Below are 11,302 nucleotides of genomic sequence, written 5' to 3' on the forward strand. Positions count from 1 at the left end.
ATGTGAACAGCGCCATCTATCGTTGAATCATCAAACTTCTTACTGACTGAATAACAAAGTGTGCACGTAGTGAATAGTTCATACAGTATTGTACAGATGACACTACATGAATATTAGTAGAGTTTTTAGAGCTTTGAGCTTTTCTTATTTTTAATAAGTTGTATTATTAAAAATAATTAATAATGTACTCTTAATTGTGACATAAGATAATAATTATTAAATATATTTAGTAGTTACCTTAAAATTGGTATTGATGAATTTACAAATACATCAGTACCTTTCTATTTTGCTAGCTTGAATTTGCTTAGTAATGGTATTTTAGTAGTTCAGACAGTACCTATATTATTATAAATGCAACTTTAACTCTCTTGACCATTCGTCTCTTGTCTCATGGTAGCTTAAAATGTTATTACGATACCGATTATAATTAAACTTGACATTGAGGTCGCCTAGGATTCCTAGAACCTGAATGAGGATATAAACTCAAACTCAAATTCCTTTTTTATTGATAGTCAAATGAAACACTACTACCGGTTCGGGAAAGAAAATACCCTGACCTGAGAAAAACCGGCGACAGAATCTCAGCGGGTCTTTTTTTTGTCAATTTTATTATTCACATACATTGAATATGAATAGAAATAGCCTGGAAGCGATCGTTTCATTCCCAAGGTGTGCTATCAATCATAAATTCACTAATTATATTTCCTTTCGCACACAAGCGTTCCTTAACAATTATTTTAAATTTGGCAACAGAGGCATTGAACGCTTTCTGAAATCCTGCTGTAGAACCGTAGATATACATTGCCCCACAAAGGAGTTACTGACTATGCAGTCGAGTAATTGGAGTAACAAGTTCGTGTTTGTTCCCTGTACCAATGCTATGAGTATCACACTTTCTCCTAAAATCATTAATATTTTTCCGTACATATATAACATTACAGAATATAGGCATTACAATATTTACGAACAAATATTAACGCGGGAAAGGATATCAAAGAATAATATTTTATGTTAATTTAGAGGACAGACTTATTCAATATTTGGCAACTATGGAGTAAAGATGCGTAAGGCATCCTGCAGCCAGTTGGACCAATGACGTGAAGAAGGTGGCGGGGGCCCGATTGTATGACTTTGCGAGCGGTGTTTGTCCAGCAGTTGATTGCGGACTGATGATGTTATAGAAACTAAAACAATATATAAACAAGAACTTAAACAACACCATGGGCGTGAATTAAGGTAAAAACAATAAGTATGGATATTATTTGATATTTCAAAGGATTTTATTTAAATACCATTTATTATGTAATTAATCTATGTTACCCAACATACAAAAAAATCAACAACCTTTGTTCGTTTACTTTTAAAGCGTTAAAGTTATCCGAGTAACATCTGTACATACACGTAAAACTCTATATACCTAGTACATATTATAATATTATATCCGTATAGGGTGCGACTAGGATTTGGACTCATGAACATTAAGTTTAGTTTTAATTTGATGTTTTCCGTTTTCGTTTTAGGGCTGACTGTGAATTGATACAACTTATCTGATAATATCGTCGTATTTTTAAACGGTCAGGAAACAAGCTACTATTTCAATGGCCTCATTGACCAAATGAAATTTTCCTTTATCAGTCAAATAAGTAGGTATTATCTGACTATTCATCTTAGTATTGAAAATGACACTTAAAAAATTATTTACTTTTTGTTTTTTCAGAAGTTAAACAGTTTCACTGTATTTACTATAACTGTTTATATTTATACGTTACTAATATTATAAATAATAAATGAAATAAAAATTGAAATAACTGGTAACATTTACAAATTTATGTTAGTCCTGAATCCCAAGCTAGAGTTAGCTGTTTGTGAGTCAGTTCCTTCCCAAAACTTTTCGATATAGTTATAATTTTTTGATTACCATAGAAAAAGAGCAGTTAAGAGATACAATTTTTTTTTATTACAAAAACAGCAATACAGTTAATAACATTATAAGTGCTGTGCATATTTGTCGGTACATGGATGTTACTTGTTTGGAATTAACACGTATGCTATACGTATCAGAGCGATCGTGAACTTACAGCGGATGGGGGATTCGAAAACATAAGGTCCCCCGTCCGCTATTTGCTACGTTCATATTTCTTAAACATATTGAAAGTTATATGAGATAAATATATATTTATATTTGTTTATTCAAATACTACATTGACAAAATTGTACATGTAATTTGAATAATTTCTGATTATAATGCTGAATTTGAATTTTGATACTGGTATGCGATGCGTATCCGAACTGATCGTTTTATATGTTACGGTATAACGTGTAAATTAAATATTAGTGCCTCACTATTTAGTGATAAGAAAGGACTCATATTAAAATAAGAACACTAATCAATACAAACATAAAAAAGAAGAGCACTAATCAGTAGATTTAGGTTTTCTGTGAGAAGGTCCTCGAAACGAGAGTGAAATATCACAATGATAAATAATTAAAATGGTTATAACATGCATTGGATACCTACACGTATCAAAATGGTATAGGCATCAACGTAAGTCGGTTGTTTACTTTTTACAGATGAGATACAAAGTGAATTCTTAGACTAATAACAAAAAGAACGTTGATTATACCGACCAAATTACACGATACTTAAATAAATATAAAAATAGCTTGTAACATTTAACCAATCTTAATTTTATCCGAAGATTAATTTATGTAATTTAAAATTACTAAAACATCGTTCGAGAGAAATAAAATAAATTATTAATATCAATTCTCGGCTATCAGTCTCGGAAATTTCGCGAAATCTGCCAACAAATGATTCGTAAAGTAATCCCGGATCGGCATTATTCGCGGATTATGTTTGTTATTCGTTATTTAGCGGGAGAGAGATAGAGATACAGCCTGCTGCGGGTGGGAGTAGGACGGTGGCTGAGTGACGTGACGATTTGTCCCGTGTTCTAAACAAACGCCTTGGTGGATTTTGTACACATTTACGATTTTCGTCGGATGAGGATTTTAATTTTAATTTTGTTTAATGGTATATAGGTTTCCTTTGAGAAGTGTGAATAATTTTCATTTGAATAAAGTTGATAAGATATAAAATATATTGAATTTTATAAAATACTATACTTTAAAAGGATCAAACTCAAACTCAAATTATTTATTCAATATAGAAGCATTACACTTATTCATTGTCAAATTAAACACTACCACCTCAGACAGAAACTCAGCGGGTTCCTTTTTTATGTCAATTTTATTAATTTTGTTCTCAAGAAGAATTTAATATAAAACTAGGTACTTATTCTAATGAAGATTTGAGCCTTGAGCCTTTGCGGCAATCATGTAATAATCACATCGAACATTATTGTTTTATAAAAAATAGCATAAGTGTTATATAAATAGACCAAATAAAGCTCAGCTATTGGCGTGCTTATTTTTTTTTTAATAAAAATATATTTTAACGCAGTCATGAATAAACTAAATAGGTACGTATGTATTATAAACTGTATACCATTTGTGTTTACTTGGTGGTAGGGCTTTGTGCAAGCCCGTCTGGATTGGTACCATCCGCTCAGCAGATATTTTACAGCTGAACAGCAATACTTAGTATTGTTGTCTTCATGTTTGAAGGCACAAGGGACATAACACCTGAGTTCCCAAGGTCGGTGGCGGATTAGCGATTAAAGGAATGGCGAATGTCTCTCACAGCGCCAATAATTATGGGCGGTGGTGACTGCTTATCATTTGTTCGTCAGCCTATCAAAATCATAAAAAAAAATATCCGCTACTAATGAAAAATACGTTAGGCATATATATTAATTTAAGGTATATATTCATTTAAATATATTACAATTTTCATGTTTCTTAAATATAATTAGGTAAATAGTTTGTCCAAATCATAAATTGAAATATTTTTTAAATCACGGTTTTGCTAATAAAAATTAAATGATAAAATAAATAAATAAAGATACGTCAGTCATGTTTGTCTGTTTGAAAAGGTTTATAAGTAATGAGCGTGTCTTGTAAAACAAGCAAGGTGTGCGATGTTATTTCGAAAGAGACTTGAAGAGTGATCGCTTCGATTACGGCGGGCGTGGGATTAGCCCCAATTTTAAATTGTTGATTACTTTCACCCCCTCAGCCGCCCCCGTGCCCACCTCACCGATAATAACCACCCGTATGTATCCTGTGCCTAGATTTTATATTGACGAATATATTTTTATTTAATATGTGTTCATCTTCGTCTAGTTTGGTTAAAAATTAAGTTTATAAAACGTTTAACATAAACAGAGTGATTTATACAATATCATTGTTAATTTTCAAATATATTATAACGGAACGTTCAATGATAATTCATAATATGGAATAAAATGATCGCTTAAACAATCAATCGGTACAATATTTATTAAAGTTTAGATTAAAAAATGCGTAAAATTACACATAAAAATGTCAGCCTAATGTAAAATAATGTATTATTGTCAATTACGGAATCATGTGTATAATTATTAATACAAAATCTTAGTAAGTGTACTAAGATGGATTTTAATAAAACATTAATATTTATAATTGTTTTATCATTTAGTTTTTAACATACTGGCCTTTACATATTAGTATGAATGTACCTTTATAAGTTTTTTGAAAAACCATACAACAATATTTTTTTATCGAGCCGACCTGAGCTTTGAACCCAGGACCTCGGGCTCTGCAGCCATATACCACCACTACCGATAAAGAGGCAGTCCGAGGCACAATACATAATAGAACGCCGACCGTCAAACTGCCATATTTTTTATTACTGTGTTTTAGTTTGAAGGATAATACAAGCTCAATGGACATATCCCTTGATGAGCAACACATAAATCGAATATTTCTTTTACCGCCAAATTCGACGCTGACCCTTAATTATGTAATAGGTGTCCGATTTGCCAGTCTGCCTTCCTATATCAATTTGATAAAAACCCCCGGTCAACTTTCACTGGAAAAATAGAGTTGGTCTCTTAAGAAATAAAATCAGCGCGACTAATAAAGGGTAAGACTAAACAACAAATAACTGTTCATTAGCCGGCCATGTAATTTATGAGACCGGCAATCAACCCTTAAGGGCCGCCCTCAGCCGATTAGCTGGCTGAACGAAGGTAATGCGGCTAAAGGGTCGATGGCATTATTCTATGTGTCCTTATGTTTGCATAGTTTTTACAAATGGTATAATTACTTTTGTAAATAGCATTCAGGGTAACCGAATTGACCCCGTCGATACGAATAAGGATTTTTGGTTTAGTCAAAATCAAAATATTATTTGTTCAAGTAGGCTTTTACAAGCATTTTGATTTGTCATTTAATAAACTATATGAAGTGAAGCTACCACCGTTTCGGAATGAAGATTATACCGTGAAGAACCGGCAAGAAACTCGGTAGTTACTCTTTTCCACCATTGTGGATAAAGAGTCTCAATAAGACTTCCGGTGTGCCAATTATTTTATTAGAGTAAGTACATCTATAAGTCTTGAAACATTTGACAGCTAGAAAAATTAGGTTTCTTTATTAGCGGACGAATAAAATTAAATAAATACAGCATATGATCCTGAACATTACGTAACGATATTCTGAGGTGAGGAGAACGAGAACAGCAGATGAGACTGGTTGGTTTTGACTGTCAAGATATATTTGAATGGTGATCTTGTTGGTGAAGGCGACAGTTGCCTGTGAAAAGAAAATGCAATGCAATTCGAGTTGTATTGCATTATTAATACTAAAGTTTTAGTACTTTAGAATAACATAGATAGTAAAATAGATTTGGTGTTGGTTCTCGTTGATTCATACAAGATATACTAATTAGACTGTACGTGACTGACCATTACATCTATACTTATTATTTATCAACTAAGTTACTTGCCGGTTCTCCGTAGAATCTACATTCTAACCCGGTGGTAGCTTTAAAATTAATTTATCTTATAAAACGACTATCCGATTGAATACTTGTTTTTGATTATATCCATCGTTCTTGATTGATTTATTTTTGGTATAACGGAATTGTGTACTTATGGCGTATATATCTAGAATTAAACACGCGTCTTAGCTTTCGACCTTTATTCCATTAATTGACAGACCTCGCTCTCTAAACTACATTACGTAGCAATAATTTCAATTATTATCAGCTCAGCGAACAAGTCAATGATCACCTTTACAATTACAGATGGTCGATGCTCGTAACATAATACAGCCAGTAATAATACGTGCAAATTTGACGCACAATTTGTCCTTGTACACTGAACACAGTATCCCATCGACAGATGTACTTGAATGCTGGCGAATTGTAGCAAAAAACGATACAGTTCACGCTTGAATGCGTTATTAGACGATTAGTTTGCATTTTTAGTAGCAAATTTAAACGATCGATGTTTTGATTTAGTGCGATAGTGTTCAAAGGGGATGGAGTTTAGCTTAGGGTTTAATGTCGAATCATATTAACTCAATGTATTTAGCATTTTTGAATCGTCAATATTTAACTCTATCATTGTATCGGAAAGTATCCTCCAATATTAAATGTCATTAAGAGACTAGACGTACCATCATTAACTTTAGTAAATCTAATCTTTAAAAACTAGAAAGAAGAACAGAATTGTGAAAAGACTGAAAGTGATACGCATCATTAATTGAAACAGTCATACAACATGTACAGCCTGTAAATTTCCCTCTGCTGGGCTGCAATGCTTCTCTCCCTTTGAGGAGAAGCTTAGGAGCATATTCCTCCACGCTGCTCCAATGCGGGTTGTTGGATACACACGTGGCAGAATTTCGTTGAAATTAGACACATGCAGGTTTCATCGCAATATTTTCCTTTACATCGAGCACGAGATAAACACATAGAAATTCCCTGGGCCATCTCGGCTAGAATAGCCATAACACGTACTAAATTACTGTAAGACTTAAAGAGTCGAATAAACAAATAGCTCACAGGCCGGTAACGCATTGGCAGTTGATTGACGACGGTCATCACTTACCATCAGGTGATCTAACAGCTCATTTGCTCGCATAAGAAAAGAAGTCGGTTTTCAACATTTCACGAGTAAGATGAGAAGTGAGTTTTTATAGAATAGCACTGTGGGTGCAAAGAATGGTATACGACCAACCTGTTACCAACGGGGCTATGATAAATGTAGAAGTAGAGATTATTTCACCAGACTGTTTGACACCAATATGGGTGGGTAGATAAAGTTACTATAACATAATAGGTATATATCATTCAAATCAATAATTTAAAAATGTATAACGTTAGAAAGAGTATATATTTTTCGTAAAAAAGGCAAATATCATCCATTGATATGCTTAGCACAAGTTATCATTTCATCAAACTAAACCCCATTTACACAACGTCCCAAGCCGATTATCTGTAATAGATCGCCACTTTTCACGCCCGTGTGAATAAGACCTAAATATACAAACATTTTGCTGGCTGAAACACTCTTATTGCAAGGCAATTGAGTCGAAATTTAATCACATTATATATGTAAAAGATTTGTTTTGTTAATGTAGTGCTAAGTTTTATTGCTGTAATAATGACTTCTATATGGTTGAATTTACGGTTGAGTTTTGCGTAAACCGTGTTGTTATTGGTGGTATTCAATAATGTCAAGTCCATACAATTGTATCGATACAAATAATGACAAATATCCCCGAGATTGACACGACTGTGACACTATTGTTGTTTACGTAAACGTATTTAGCGCGGAATCGTTGATTGTACCAACAAATTCCTGACTGCTAGAGTTATTCTCCTTGTAAGAAATAAAGCTATTTGTCCTTCCTTTTGGCGGAGGGGTCGGGTAAATACTTATTAGAATATCATCCGCACTATATATTTTGATGATCAGACACAAAACCAATGGATTTACATGCACGGCAGTGTATCGCCAACTTCCAACTTTTTTTTACTGTAATAGATAGGACGCAAATGAGCCACCTGATGGTGAGTAGTCACGCCGGCCATAGACATTGGCGCTGTAAGAAATATTAACTATTCCTCACACATCAATGCACCACCAACCTTGGGAGCTCAGCTTTTATGTTCCTTGTGCCTGCAGTTGCACTCACTCACTCACCTTTCAACAAGTATTGTTTTTTGGCGATAGAATATCTGAGGATTGGATAGTATACTGGACTTGCACGAAGCCCTACCACCAATTAGATACTTGGTAGTATACTACAGAAAAATCCTTGACAGAAAACCTTAATATACCAATTAATGATCCAGCCCATGATTTGAAGCCAAGTCTTTTTACATAAACAGCCTTATAAATAAGTCACTAGAGCAACAACAAATATAAGTAATTTATATATTTGTATAAAGAAATGAGCATAGAATAATTTCGCCTTTTACTAAAATTATAGACTTTGGATACGAAAATGATAGAAAGGCGTGGAGCTAATACTTGTTGACTTCCAGGCAGGAAATATTATACACATATGTAATTAGTATTTGGCTAAAATAATTTTGTACTTTAAATGTTGACAAAGAGTAACTACAGAGTTTCATGCCGGTTCTACTCGGTAGAATCTACATTCCGAAACGGTGGTAGCTTCACTTAATATAGTTTGTATTCAATATGTAATGACGACTTAAAAGTGCTTGTGCTTGCTACTTGAATAAAGTATATTTTGATTTTGGTTTTGATTGCTCTTGGTAAAGAAGTACAACTTTAACAAATTATGACTCTCATCATTCCAATAAAAATATTGATGTAGATACACATCAACAAGCCAGAAAGGAATATTTAATAATATTTATGCCCTCCACTTCGCAAAGAACGGAGGCATTTTGTATGATATATATAAAAAATATATCGGTTAGGCCGTGCACATTTTATATGAAGTTTATTCAGTGAAATAAAATGAGGCGAATCAAACTATAAGTACGCCGGCGCTGATCTGCTTATCAACGTAAATTATGGCGGATTATGGCAATAAAAACATATTAAATAAATACATTTGTTTATTCACCATTGAGGTATCGCTAACTGGGCGCAGTGGGATCCGCAGCGAGCTACATGGAGCTGAAAATATTAATTATATTATAATTCTAAATTATATAAATAATTAGTGCAATTATTACCCATTTATTAATTCAAGGTAAAACACAATATATTCGATTTTTATAGTTTTTAATGTTCGGTTAATAATGTCTGTATGTACATGCATATCGTAAGAACTGTATCAGATCGATTTTGACGAAATTCCTTATAAAAACAAAAAATCTAATTAATTTACTTAAAATGAACATACAAGGATTAACAAAAGTGGAATATCTCCACTCGGTGTGAGTCAGGTGGCATCTTTGTGACAAGCAAGCGAGCCCTCCGCTGTTTATAACAATCATAGTTTCCAGCAGATGAACTGCGCTGTCTATTTGTCTTCTCTTAAAAATGAAAAATAAACGAAAATAATAATAATTAAACACAAACAATTGTTTGTAAGCAAAACGATTAACCATGTGATAAAGCGAGGTTACAAGCTCAGCTCTTTATTTGGAACTAAATTTTTTCACAAAGCCATGCTTCGCCAGTTTCACTTCCAGCTTGCCCAATGTTCGCCAAAAGTCACCTACTCGCCATGTAGCCGTCTCACCGAAATTCCAGTAAAGGAATATTATCCCGACGCAGGCCGCGGCTTTTATTAACCTATTTGTCGACTAAAGGATTATATTTATACAATAAAAATATTTGTTTTGTAATACGACGTGGCGTAAGTCGACGGCACTTTAATTCGTATTAAATTTAAGATTTCTCCACAATTCTACACGATGGTATATTTAACAGAAATCTTACTAACTTTTCGAGATTTAAATGAAGAATGAAAGTTATTATTTTCGTATTCACGGTGTAGTTAAGAGTCGATTTGGTTCGTTCAGATGAATTGTTTTTTTGCTAAACAGTTATATTATCTCCAAATTCTTGCTATCGAAATTGGAGTTTAAGCAGCTTTCTTTTTATTTATTGCAACTTCTATGTGAAATTTGCAATTATGGTCATATCTTTGAGACGTCATAATATCTACCTTTGCTTAGTAAGTACGAGCACAATTCACCTGGAAAGAAAACTAAACGATATCAAATGGCCTTAGAAATTGTAACAAAAACTAATTACAACAAAATTTTTCTTAGTTTCCGGTTGATAATAATAGCTGCCGATCTTAATCCGTCAACGACGTATTCGCCGATTAAGAGAAATTTTATTAATAAATGCAGCTATAAATATATTTACTTATTTTTTATTATTGACGACGACATGAAGTTCAATCATCACTAATATTTCCTTGACATCGCACATGCCTTGGAGAGAAATCACCAAATATGCTCTGAGTGAAAAAAGGCTATGAGGATCTGTCAAGTGATTTTTACTAAAGTGTTGTTGAATAAGTGCGTGAAGACCAAGTGAATAATGGTTTACGTATTATTTATTTGAAAACTGCGATAAATATTTATTTAATTTATTCCTGAAATAATCTTGTACGAGAGCCATCAATTGTACAAAGTATAGTGTCATTACTCCGTAACGAACAGGTAGCCGGTTCGGTGCCGGCAAAGAGAGCAGGAGCATAGCCTGATAAATGAGCTCCCATTGTCAGCTACTGGTGTTTGGTCAGCGCGGAGTTGTTGTAAATAACAATGTTCCGTATGTAGGGTTTGTTTTGATATTGAATTTGTATTTATTTAGATATCACACAAGCTCTAACATCCTTGGTTCGTACTTTAAATCTTTATATATATGAACCTTCTATTCGTGTGTCACATACACACACAGTTGGACTGATTTCGATTAATCTTATTGTGTGTATTTGATGGTCCTGGATAGTTTCGATTAGACACTGTAGGATAGCCCTGCAATCAGGGCCTTACTAAAATTCTTATTTCACCTGAACGAGGTCGGGACGGGCAGTTAGTATAAATAATAATATGGATAAACTGATTTAAGACAACAAATACGATTTGATAAAAGACAAAAGTATCTACTTTTTTCATTACCTTACTATTGAAACCTTTTTTATAGTGGTATCAGGTAAACGGACAAAGAGGCCACCAGATGGTTCATGGTAACCACTACCTATAAACATTGGCGCCGTAAGAAATTTTAACGATTCCTTACATCAGCAATGTGCCACTTACCTTTGGTACTGAGATATCATGTGCCTGTAGTTACCTTTCTTTCAAACCGGGATATAAAAATCCTAAGTATTGCTGCTTGGCGGTAAAATATGTAATGAGTGAATGTACCTACCCAGAAGGGCTGGCAGTGAACCCAAGCGAAATATA

This window comes from Vanessa tameamea, chromosome 20 (assembly GCF_037043105.1).
Source record: "Vanessa tameamea isolate UH-Manoa-2023 chromosome 20, ilVanTame1 primary haplotype, whole genome shotgun sequence".
In the NCBI taxonomy this organism is placed as follows: Eukaryota; Metazoa; Arthropoda; class Insecta; order Lepidoptera; family Nymphalidae; genus Vanessa; species Vanessa tameamea.